This window comes from Amphiprion ocellaris, chromosome 20 (genome assembly GCF_022539595.1).
Source record: "Amphiprion ocellaris isolate individual 3 ecotype Okinawa chromosome 20, ASM2253959v1, whole genome shotgun sequence".
Lineage (NCBI taxonomy): Eukaryota > Metazoa > Chordata > Actinopteri > Pomacentridae > Amphiprion > Amphiprion ocellaris.
In genome coordinates this window covers 27,196,118-27,209,951 of record NC_072785.1, presented here as the reverse complement: position 1 = coordinate 27,209,951, position 13,834 = coordinate 27,196,118, and positions in this window count along the sequence as shown.

The window sequence follows — 13,834 nt, the reverse complement described above, 5'->3', positions numbered from 1 at the left end:
ACTGGTGCAAATTTTAACAGCTCTGTGAAATGACCAGACAGAACGATAAATAAACAAAATCCACGTGACAAGGTGGAGAATGAGCCACATATGAACCGTATGTGAACCCTCACATCTGAAATATTCATACACATAGAACAGATTCATATTCATAAAACAAACATGCACACGTTGCACTAAACTGTAAAAATCAAGCCTGTTATCACAGTTTTTTAAAACAATTTCTGTTTTTGTTAAATATGAGATAAGTAGTAAAATCAAAGAAAAAAATCTGCATAATTATATTTAAATAGGCAAAAAAAAACATATAGATAGTTGGTATTATTTTAAAGAGGCATTATTTATATTAAAGTTTTTAAAATGGCAAATAAATTTCTAAATATGTATTTTACTTTATTTTGGTTTTTACAAATTGTAATTGTTTTTGCCAAATTACAGATAAATTCTGGTAAATTCCCAGATTTTTAAAAAAATTTATTTATTACTTCACACGGGCTCAAACTGTAAATATAAACTGTCCACATGAAAATCTGTATTCTTGTAAAATTACACTTTTAAAATAATATTTAAATAAGAAAAAAAATCATATTACAGTTTTTCTCAGTTGATAAGACACTAAATTCCATTCACTGCACACAGCCTCCAACTGACTGCACACATTTCTCAAAAACAGGACACTGCTGTCCAAATTTTGGACACTATTCATGGTTTGCACAGAGTTTCCAAAACTCTTGCACTCTTTTTGCAAAAGACTGAACATGTTTTTTGCTCATTTGAATACACTTTTCCACTCATAGCACACATTTTTCAAAAAGTGAACACTAGGAAGCAGAATTGGGACACTGTTCCAACACTGCTGTCACAATTAAGACACAACAGGTCAAACCTGAAAACACTTTTCCCAGTGAACTGCACACTATGAAACCTGCTGGGGAGCAGCATTAGCTGCTCAGAATGCAATCTGTTGTTAAGGTCAGTAGATGGTAAAGATGGTGCATAAAGTAAATAGTTTCAGGTTTACTGTGGTTTACTTTACATGTATGTAAATGTTGTTTGTCACTTCAGTCACATGTCTATACTGGAACAATACAAACAGTCAGAAATGTTCTGAGAATACTGTAAAAAATCTAATGCATAATTCTGGTTCACAAGTGCTGGTAAAATTACAGAAAGTGGACATGACTGACTTTTTCTGTGTTTTGTGTGCGTTTGTTCCAGAGAGTTTTTCAGGTGGAAGGTATATGAGCAGCAGCCATACTTTGGGAAAATCTCCGTCAATCAGTGGTCTTGGCATGTGGTGATGTTTCTGTTGATGCATGTCAGGGCTGGATCAGACACACTAGATCTTTCTTTCCAGAGAAAACATAACTTGTGATGTTGATGAGGTCCTGAGGTCTGACCAGGCTGAAAGAACTGATGCAGACGTGGTGTAAATATTTACATACTGTACTGTGTACAATACAGTGCTGTATTTTTTTTGTCTAGCATTATTTTCATTTTATAATGTACAGTCAAGCATTGCAATGTCCCTCTCTGATTCATTTATAGGATGCATTTGTGTTTAAGTTGTCATTTTTGAGGACTGGATCATTTTTTTACACTTCATGTGAAAACATAGTGAGAGAAGAGTGTTTTGTATTTAGCACTGCAGTGTCCTTGTGTGTCTTAATTTTGAAAACAAAGTTCAGATTTTGACAATAAAGTGCGCTTTTGACACAAGTGTGCAGTGCTTTGTGAATTGTGTTCAAATAAAGAAAATAGTTTGCAGTGTGTTGGGAAATGTGTGCTATTTTTCAGGAACAGTGTCTTACGAATTGAGAAAAACTGTAAATCAAGGCCCTGTAGTGTGTAGTACAGCTGTTAATGGTAACAGTGTCGTGGTTTCTCACCTCTCTGGGGTCAGTTATTGCTTCTTTGTTTACTATTTCATGGAAATCCCTTCAAATTTGCTGCTGCTGAGACTAAAGCTGGACTGAGTGAAGTGTGGCAGGATGTGGACGGGCTTCCATCGGGGGCTTCCGGCTGGTACAGTTATGGAAGATTCATCGCAGGATCAAACCAGTCCAATTCCCAAGTTCTGTTAAAGACGACACCAGTGATTCCTGAGTAAACAACACAGAGACACTTGTATGAATTACTTTGTATTCACCAGCTGTGCCAGGAACTATAGGAAGACAGGAAGGAAGTGTCTCCGGAGAGTCTGGCTGGGAGAAACGATGGGCTCCGCTCACCTTGTTGCTCTGGAATAAACTCTACATTGAATCATAAAGAGCTGGACGGAGGTCAAAGCTGAGAGGAGGGAACCTGTGATGTGTTCAAATGAGGCTGTTTTCAAAGGTGCGTTCAAAGGAAATATTATCAAACCCCACAGAGAGAGACAGACGGACGGACAGACGCAGCTAATTATGAACGTTTCAAATGAATGGGCTTCCTGCTGAGTAATGATGTCCCATTAATGACACAAATAAGACTAAAAAAATAGTTTTAACAACGGAAACCTCGACATGGCTGAGTATATTGCAATATATTATCTAAGAAAAACAGCACTGTTTAAGTAGCTTTGAACTTAATTTTCTTTTTACTTTATTGTTATTTTCCTAATTTTGTGAAAATATTAAAATAACAAAAGAATTGCTGGGAAAAAAATGTTAATTTACACGTCAACCACAAAAAATAAATCAATTAAATTAAATCAAATAAGTTAACAAACAGGCCCAAACTGTAAATTAATGTCCACATCAGAAATCTTATTTTTGTAAATAAATAAATAAATAAATAAATAAATAAATAAATAAAAATTTGATAGTATTTAAATCAGAAAAAATAATGTTGTTGCCATTTTTTAAAAATAATAATAATAATAATAATAATAATAATAATAATAACACTTTTGTGGTGCAAAAGTGGTGCAAAAAATGAATAAATCAAAAATTAAATACATCAATTAAAATAAAAATCTATTTACAAAGAAAACTAAACAAAAGTGTGAAATATGTCAAGATGAAAAATATGTATTCATCTAAATACTAATTTATCCTTTTCCAATGTGTGACTTTTAATTAGTTTTTAAATCAGCAAAAAATACATATAATAAACATTACTTATATTAAGGATTTAAAAATGGTAAATAATTATTTAAATTGTTATCTTATAATTTTTTATTACTATTATTATTAGATAATATCTTGTTAAAAATCACAGAAACAAAATATGAATTCGTTCACATCAAAAATCTGTATTTTCATAAATAGTAATTTATTCTTTTACAGTGTTTGACCATAATATTACAGTATTTAAATCAGAAAACTAAATATTTTTTGACAGAAATTTAACATTATTTTAAAGACATGATAAATATTTAAAATGTTATTTGATTAATTTTTCCTGTCTTTTTAAAATTTCCTATTATTTTCCTAATTTTCTTATATTATATAAAATAACAAAAATGCAGAAAAAATATTAATTTACACATCAACCATACAAAAATGAATAACTTAAATAAATTAACAAACACGTCCAAACTGTAAATTAATGTCCACATCAGAAATTTGTGTTTTTGTAAAAATAAATTCTTTTGACAGCATTTCAACTAGAAAATAAATTCTATATTTTTAATAAATATTATTTACATTAGGATTTAAAAAATAGTAAATAATTATTTAAACTACAGATCAAATCTAGTTAACATAAAGTTAATTTCAAAAATTAAATTAACTAACAAACAGGAAATTAGTTTCCACATCAGAAATTGGTATTTTTGTTAAAAAAAACAAAAACAAACAAAAAAAACTGATAGTATTTCAATTAACAAAAGAAATTATTTTTGACAGCAATTTTGCATTATTTTAAAGACATAATAAATATTTAAACTGTCATTTGATAAACTTTCCCTCTCCTTTTTTCAATTTTATTTATTTTATTATACAAATCAACATGTAAACATGTAATCCATAAAAAATATAAATTAACTTAAATAGATAAGAAAAGCAGGCCCAAACTGTAAATTAATATCCACATAAGAAATCTAAAATAAAATGCTTTTGCCATATTTTCAATAAACATTATTTATATTAAGAAAGTAAAAGTGATAAATACTTATTTAAACTATTACAGATTATATTACTTTTTTTCAAGGAATGTTCTTCTTTCCAGTGCAGTTGAAGTTATTTACTCCCAACTGCATTTACTGCTGATTGTTTCAGACCTTAACTGGACGACACTCTCCTTTACAGCATTATAAAATATCACTGCATCACACTTCTAACATGCACAATTTAAAAAACAGTTTTAATCCTTGAAAACCTCCACATCCCTCTAGTCTTCTTAAACGTAGGTTCTGCTTGAACATGACAACAGACTAAAGGCTCTCAGACACATAACGGCCGGTCAGGAAAAAGCTGGACAGGTCTGCTTTTAGACTGGATCCAACCTGTCCAGATGGACACCAGAGGCCTCTCCTGAGTGACTGCAGCTTCGCCAGAGATGACATGACAAGAGTGTGGTGCTTTCTGCTGCACATCCCCCGTGTCACCACTGACCCACTTTCCCCTCCTCTAATTGCAATTCCCTCTTTAAAAGTGTATTAGGTTGCACCACGGAGGACCGACGCGCTGCTGGAGCCTGCAGTGAATCACGGCGAGGGGAATTCATCTTTATTGTGAGAGAAGTGGGCTGCGTTCACTTTGTAAAACACAAACATATATTTGCTGTGCTGCTCTACGCCTCACAGCTTTTGTGCCTCGTGTGTTTGCATTAAGTGATGCTGTGGTGGCGAACAGGTTCTGCAGCCAGATTTTCAGAATCAAGGAGGCCTAAAGACAGACCTGCTGCTAGAATCCAGAGAGAAAAACTAACAGAACATTCAGGCTCAAGGTTTCACAAAGTCACGTCTTGTGTGGACAAAATGTTCACATTATTATCATAAAGTTGGCACAAGAAGGTTGGACAAAATGCAAAAAAAAAATCTGTGATAATCTGTGACAAACTCAGTAGAGTTCATCCAGTAGTTCACACATTACATTTAAGAAAAATAAGGAAAAATAATGTGCAAAATAATGTGTAAATTGTGCTGGCAGAAGACATAAGGTGCAAAATCGTGGTGGTGTTTCACAATAAAAAAAACTATTCAAAAGTCTTATATTGTACAACAATAAACATACTAATTATAATATGAATGATAATAATTATATGCATAATGCATAGTGCTGTGACATTTAGTCCACTGAACTACTGGCAAGTTTAAAAGGAATGTTGTCTTTAAAAACTCTCAATAATGACACCAATTACCACAGCTACAAACTTGAAAAAAAGAAGAAAAAACTGACAGCTTTTCAACTTTCCAACAGTCCCTGAACTACTTGTGACGTGTGGTTCCTTCAGGAAAAATCACCAAATCCAAGCTTCAAATCCTGCTACTTCAGCAAAATCCATGTCTAATTTGTCCAAAAAAAAAAAAAAATCAGTAAAAAAGCCCAAATATTAAAAAAAAGAAAGAAAGAAATATATACATGTATAAACCCGAATATAGAAAAAAAAGTTGTAAAACTGATATGTGTGTATAGATATATAGATATACAGTTAGGTGACAGAAATGACAGAACTTTTGTCCTGAACTGGATTGAACTACAGGCTGTTTACACAGAGCAGATAGGAGACAAGTATGGAAACAAATAAGACAGATTTTAGAACAAAATAAAACATACTTTAATAAAATAAATGAAGCATGGCTCAAAAACTGTATACAGAGCAGCAAGTTGTGGTAAGATACATTCTGCATGGTGAAACATATTTCTATAGTTGAAGTGAAGAGTTTGTAGAGTTTGTAGTTTGTATATATATATATATATAAGCAGTAAAATATGTACAGTATGATGGGACACTGTTTTTATTTACGGGATTAGAAACACTTGTTGGCAGTTGGAACAATGTTGTATCTCTGGATTTCAGTCTTTGTTGATTTTTTTGTTGTTTTTGCAAAATATAAATCAAAGAAATGTAACTTTCTTTTTTCTTTTTTGTGATTTATGGCATTAAATGTGTCATGCTGAACAATCTCTCTACTTCTAGCTTTGGTTGTTCTTTTTCCATAAAGGTGCTTTACTTCATATTTGCAGTGAAAAATGATGTGACAGGAGCAGAAAAACAGCCAGAAACTGCTGGGAGTTCAGAGGATTAACCAAATACTGTGAAATATTAATGGCTACTATATCCACAAGTCCTTAATATTACTGAAATACTCCATGAATAACGAGAGAAAACAAGAGAACTTTTGGGTGGATTTCTATTATTTATGACCTGCAGCAGGTCCTGTTTGGTACAGTTCAGGTGGCAGCAAACCAAAGAGGTAAGAAAAAAACATCTTTTATGGCAGCAGATCAACACGAAGTGCAACATTGAAATATCACATCTCCCCATGCTCCTGCTATGTGTGATGTGGTCGTGTGATAAACCTCAACTTTGAGGGTTGATTAGACTCCAGAATGCATCATTAAACAGCTCGTCAGTGCACAATGGACTGTGGCATGCTGGGAAATCCACGAGAGCAGCGACTAAGTCCTCCAAGCCAATCAGAAGGTTCAGATCAACCACCGATGTCTACAACACCCAGACAATAAACTGTGCCTTTAGTGCTGTCATGGAAACACTGTATTAACTTAATTAGGAAGCACTTTACTGAGTGGACAGCCTTCCCAGAAGAGTTGAAGCTGTTCTAGCTGCAAAGGGGGGACCAACGTCATATTGAACCCTATGGATTAGGAATGGGATGTCACTTACAGTCATACGCGAGTCAATAGTGTACATATAGGTCATAAAATATAACTAGCTGAGTTCTGCTTTATCACTTTTTGGGTTATTTGAGCTCAAAGATGGAACTTTTCTCGACGTCTTCATTTTTGCTTTTATTTCAACTCACCCTTAATCAAAGATTATTTAATCTACATGTCCAATATTGCAGATTCTGAATCAATGACATGATGAGAAAAAAACAGTGAAAAATTCAGGATTTTAGCTTTAATAGTCCATGAGATATTGTCATTCAAATGGCCTCAAATTTGAAAAAAAAAAAAATGTGAAGAAAGTCGGTTGATGAGCAATTTTAAAAAATCTCAGAAATACTTGATATGTCAATCTAAAATTTACCAGTTACCATTCTAAATAACGGTAGTTTATGACAATAAAAAATATTAATGTTTTCATTAAAGTGTCCTAAAAGATGGGACATTTTTTTAAAATTTAGTTTATCCATAATTCGACTTACTCATAAACAAAGATTATTTAACCTACCTGTCCACTATTGTAGAGTCTGAATCAATTTAATGATGAGAAATAAGAGTGAAAATTTAAGGATTTTATCTTTAATACTTCCTGAGATATTATTGTTTAAAAAGTCTTGAATTTAAATATGCAAAAAAAATGTGCAGAAAGTGAGTTAATGAGCAATTTTTTCAAAACATCTCAGAAATACTTGATATGTCAATCTAAAATTTCACAGATACCATTCTAAATAACCATAGTTTACAATAAAAAAGAAGTTTAAAGCAACTCAGAGATGGTTGAACAGAAGAATATGATGATTTAAAATATGATGGAAAAACCATCTGTGATTAAACATACAAGCAACTGACAATGAATAAAAGATGAACAGATGATTAACATGCACATAAATGATAACCTAATTTGCTTACAATTGATTTTACTTCCGCAATGCAACTGTAAACCGAAAAACAACAGATTCTGGGGACAGGATGAAGCTGTGATCAGGTATGAAGAGAAGCTTCTGGTTCAGCAAGGCCTCCTGGACATCCTGTAATTTATGCAGTTCCTCCCGAGTCCCAACTGCAGAACTGGGAGAATCAACCAACTGCTAAGTGGCTGTCAGAGAAAAAGAAGAGGAAAAAACTCCCACACTTCCTGTTTTCCTGCTGGGCCTCGCTCGCTGGGGATTCTCCACAAATGAATAATACATCGTCTCCATTTAATTTGGAAAAGCAGCCATAATGAGGCCCTTTTGCACGGCGTTTCCTCACTCTGGGCTCTGGCGTGCCGTCAGCGCTGTGCAGCTGCTAATGGACTGTGGTAAAACTGGTGCGAGGGCAGAAACATGGATATTCACGTTTTTAAATAGGGTGCAAATTACTTGATTTATTTATGTACGCAAATTACCGAGTGGTAGCGGGCGCCCGAAGATGAGAAAACGGATCTCGTGATGTCGAACCCAAGGTTGAAGAACGTGAAAAACCTTGAAAAGCACGACTTAAAAACAGTCTTGACACCTTAATGTCACATTTTGAAGCTCCTGCAATCATTTTTCCCAATCAACCACGTTAATAACCTAATTAAATGTTAAATTACATCTAGCAGCAAAGGTGTTGCAGCGTCTTGGAGACGGATTTTGCCGGTTTTAAGTCATTGCTTTGGTTCCAAAAGCACATACATTTATTGAAGCTTTTCACACAGAAAAGCTTCAAAAAAATCAAGTTTATGCCACTTGTAGAAGACTAAATGGTAGAAAAATGGTTAAAAACTAGCTGGTAAAGCCAATTTAAACTGGTTGCAGAGTTTGAAATCACCACCCACAATTGCTCAAGAAGATCACGTGTTTGTAGGTAAGATGAAGGATTGTATCTCCAGGTTTACAACCTTGAAAAACAGCAACAATTAAAGTTTGTTTTCAATCAAATTCAGGATTTACTTTCGATTTTTCTTGTAAAAAATAATAATAATACTGCTCCTTGCAAGTGCTACCACACAATTATATTTTCTATTATTTTTTATTACACTGTATGCTTATATTTATATATTCCAAGTACGATGTAAATTTTTACATATTATATTTATACTTTTCTACTTACGTTTGCATTATTACTATTTTTCTACTCATGTTTATCTTATATTTTTCTAAGACTTGAATGAGAGCAACAGTAACTTAACTAATTTCCCCTCAGAAAAGATAAAATAATTCAGATTCTGATTCAAAATGATGTTAGCAGCATGTATGTGTTTCCTCAGAAATGATTAAAGACCAAATCAGAATGAAAAAAGAAACACAACATTGGACGAAAATTCATCAAATGGGCAAAAAAATTAAGTTTTAATGTTGCTGCATTGTTGTTAGCATGTTAGCTATAGCAACTTTAAAAGGTCCAAAAGTATGTTGGGATCTTGTTTACGAATAAAATGGAAGAAAAATAAGGACAGATTAAGGCAAAATCATAAAAATTGAAGGTCTATTAGACTGTTCTGGTGAAGATTTATGAGTCGATCTATGTTTCAACCAACACCATCAATTACAGATAAAAGAAATGGGTTTCCTCTATAGAGTGGTTGGATGTAAAGTTGCAACTCCTGCTCTTTTGCAACCGGAAATGCTGGCTAAGGTGGTGCAACCATCGGTTTTGTAAGATGGAACCCTGAGGTAGACCCTGAAATCTATGGAAGGGGTTATATATCTCATCTGGCCTGGGAACAGCTCATAATTATGGAAAACCTTGATGGGGAAATTAAAATCTGGAAAACCCTGCTCAACCTGCTGCTCTCATGGCTCTGGATAATCTTCGGAAACTGGATGGGTGGAACTTTAGAAGGTCCGTCAGTTGTATGTGTTTATTGATTTTGTGCCCCCTAGAGGCCAAAAATCAATAAATGCTCCTTCATGTTCATGTTAGATTAAATTCCATGTGAAAGTGTTATTACATGGCTTTATGCTTTGACCCCAAACTTTACCTTTTCCCCTTTTTCTGACTCAATTATGACAAAAAAAATTTTATTTTGCAGGTATTCTTCGTGGTATTTTCAGTAATTTCTTGAAAAACAATGCAAAAATCTCAACTTTGTATTGACTGTTGTAATCTTGTATCCAATGAAATGGTTTCTCACATGTTTACGCCTCTTCAAACAGCTCTATTAGTGAGTATAATGAACGATTAATGATTAGAAATTCTCCCAGTTACCACCTGGAACGCTGGTGCACAGGACCTAGCTAGTGATTATTGGTTATTAATGGTTGCTACGTTTTTGCTAGTGCTAACTAGCATAAACACTTCCTGGCAATGGCTGCATTGTACATAATGTGTTGTGCTGCACACTAAAATCTAACATTTGATCCCGATAAAACATAATTAAAGCAACAGTTTGCATCAGTTTTTTGGTGGAGTACTGCGTTCTCAGTGCTTTTCTTGTTAATTATGAGTCTTGACTGTGTAAAATTGTGCAGGCAGGTTAAGATGGAGGAGCAGACAAATCCTGAGCGCAAGAAACCAATTTCATTATGTTACCTCAACTTTAATTTAGTTTTAAATGGAGTAACATGGAAATTTGAGTTGAAATTCCGCATAATATCAAGCAAATGCAACATTATTGTGTCAGCTTAACTGTTCGCAACTTAAAAAGGTTTATCTAAGACGGTAAATTAGACTTTTTCTTTAAAAATTCTGCAACTATGCATTTAATTAAGTGGTAGGAAATAGGTTCCTTGAATTACTTCTTAGAGTTTGTGTGAATCTTGTGGTTAATTCTGCAGAACCGTATATAATTTGAATTTTAAACCACTCTAAAGTATAATACAAACACCTTTTTTTTAGTAATTTGAAGCCAGCACTCCTTTAAAACCTCTTTTCTGCTCTTGCACAGCTCTGAATGATGCGAGGTTCAGCGAGGAGCAGGGAGGAGTCGACGGGGAGGGTTCATGTGATAAAGGAGTACGACCCAATAAACCCTGCAGGCTCGGAGGAAAATACAGTGAGACACGCTCTCACTGTAATTTTACCATAAAAGACTCAGCCACTCTCCGATGTAAATTTATCGTGGAGGTCGTAACGTTTTTACGGCCGCTGCTCTGCGCCGGATATGATCACATTTTCACAGAGCTGCAGAAATTATGATGTGTTTTATCACAAACGAGCCATAACCTCCACATAATTATCTTAATTACTGTTAAAATCCCAATTAATGACCAATTGGAAGCAGTAAAGCAGCAGAAGGTTTCCAGCGTGATAAAAAAATGTAAGTTTTGATGTACTCCTACTTACTGCCAGTGTATTGTTGTGGTTTTTTTGAGAGTGTGAACTGTGTGTTTGATTTAAATAGTGGTGAAAAATAATAATAAGACTTCCTCCCAGGCTGAGGCAGATGGCATCCTGTTTGAAAATATAATCCCCTCTGAGTCACTATCAGAGCATCAGGAGCATGTGGCCTTTATCAGTCCAGACTACTCTATCACTTAGCTTATTTACAGATCAACAAATCAATTTATGTGGAGGGGAACAACAAAAAAAAAAAACTAAAAAAACAAAGAGAACTGAAAAGAAAAGAGAAAATCAAAGATATAAAGTCGTTGTTTGGATTTCTTTCCGTGAATTTGTTGTTCAGTCGACTTTTTCCCTGCAGACTGCCTTAATGAGCGAAAGCAGCAAAAAGCTGCGGAGGGAAACTGCAGCAGAGGGAGCTTAATTAAGGAATAATTGACTCATATTTTCAACTAATAGACTTGTTTGAAGTGCTGTGACAGTTTGACAAACTGCACCTTTTCCGACAGCTGAGGCGCCTCATGCAGATTGGCTGAAATGTGAAAAGAGACGTTATTCATGGGAGGGAGGGAGGGAAAAAAAAACATGAAATAAATGGCTTGAAATTGGAAATCTAACGCGATTTGAGATGCTAAAGAGAGAACATCTCTCTTCTGACGCCCGATGGACTGAAAATCTAATTCCCTCCCAGCATGTGTGGTTCAAGGAAGAAGGGGGTGTGTTTTCAGAGGAATTCCAGGTGTAAATTGCAGGAAAATCACGATTACTACATACGAGCCGCTAATTCCAGCTTTGCGTGTCAACTTCAAAACATGTAATCAACCTCCCACACGGGCAGCAAATCTGCAGATCTGTTGTGACACCTAATATGAGCGGCTGTTACCGCCGAGCAGCCTCCGATGGAAAAGCTCCAGGAGAAGAGGAATATTAGAAATTCTTGAGATGTAGGCATGAAAGGGAATAGAAATGATGCCTAATGTATACGAATGGGGAGCCGTGGCGTTCAGGTATTTCACGCTGCACGCCCCGACAGAGGCTAAAGTGAATAAGTCGTCAACTCGCATTGGAATTCATATCGTATCTCTGGCTGGAGCTGAGCCCATTTTCCTCCACTGTGCTCTCGCCATGAGCCATACAATAGTCGGGGAGACATCTAATGAGGCAGGAGAAAGAGAAAATATTAAGAGGAAAATCCTTAAACTCAGGAGTCGGCATACTCAACGGCCGGCCAGCTAGAATTCGATGAGGAAATCTTTTGTCAGGGCTGGCGGTGGGGAACTAAAACCAGGCAGGAGAAGAAGAAGATGGAGATGAGCTGTGACAATGTCAGCTTAGGTCTGGTCAGATGATGAGTGAATATGAGGGCAGATAGGAGAAGCAGGAACATGTAGTGGAGAGAAGGTGGTTCACAGTAGGTACAGACCGATAACTGAGGCTGATATCAAGCATTTGTTCCAATTATCGCTATTTTTATTGACTGACTTTTGATAAAGGTCTGATGTAGCCTCCTCTGTCTGTCTGTCGTCCCTCTGTGGTCTCAGAAATGTCTCTCATGCAGAGACTCAACAAGAAACACAAACAAGGAAGTTAGCTTCTCTCACAGTGGATAATGCTATGCTAAGCGCTAGCCACTCAGTTAGAAGGCAGCCACAGATTAAAATGAAGCTGCAAAAAACACCACAAACCAGGAAATTAGCTTCTCTCACAGCGGCTAATGCTATGCTAATGGCTAGCAGCTAAGTCTACTTGTCAACTGACTGGCAAAACCTTTTAAATCTATATGTTGCTTTTTACTGTTAATCACAAAACCTAAGGATCGATTATCACCGATATTTGCCATTTTCCAGACTGTATTTTTATTGACCGATTATTGAGAAATTAAATACTTCAGGTCTGATGCAGCCTCCTGTGGTCTCAGGAATATCTCTCAAGCTGTAAAAACTAAGCAAGAAACGCAAACCATAAACCAGGAAATTATCTCCTCTCACTGTAGCTAAGGCTATGCTAGCAGCTAGCAGCCACTTGTCCACTGACTAGCAAAACTTTTTAAATCTACACATTGCTGTTTACTGTTAATCACAAAACCTAAGGATACACCAATTATTGACACCGATATTTGGCATTTTCCTGTCTGTCTGCATTTTCATTGACCGATTATTGATAAATTAAATACTTCAGGTCTAATGCAGCCACCTGTGGTCTCAGAAATGTCTCTCAAGATGCAAAACCCAAACAAGAAACACAACAAACCAGGAAAATAGCTGTGCTCACAGTGGCTAATGTTATGCTAACAGCTAGTGATGAAGTCTACTTGTCTACTGACCAGCAAAACTCTTTTAATCTCCATGTTGCCATTTAATCACAAAACCTAGGGATGGGGCAATTATCGACACCGATATTTGGTATTTTCCCGTCTGTCTGTATTGCTTTTGGCCAATTATTGATAAAGTGAATACTTCAGGTGAGATGCAGTCTCCTCTCTCTGTCTGCTGTCACTCTGTGATCTCAGAAATGTCTCTGAAGCTGCATACAAGAAACGCAAACCACAAATCAGGAAAGTAGTTTCTTTCACAGTGGCTAATGCTATGCTAACAGCTAGCGATTAAGTCTACTTGTCAACTGACAGGCAAATCTTTTTAAATATATATTTGCTGTTTACTGTTATTCATAACACCTAGGGATACATCAATTATCAGCCAATTATTGTGGCCGATATTTGTCATTTTTCCAATTTTTAGCATTTTTACTGACCGATTATAGAAAAAGGAATTACTTTGGGTCTGATGCAGCCTCCCCTGTCTGTCTGTCAT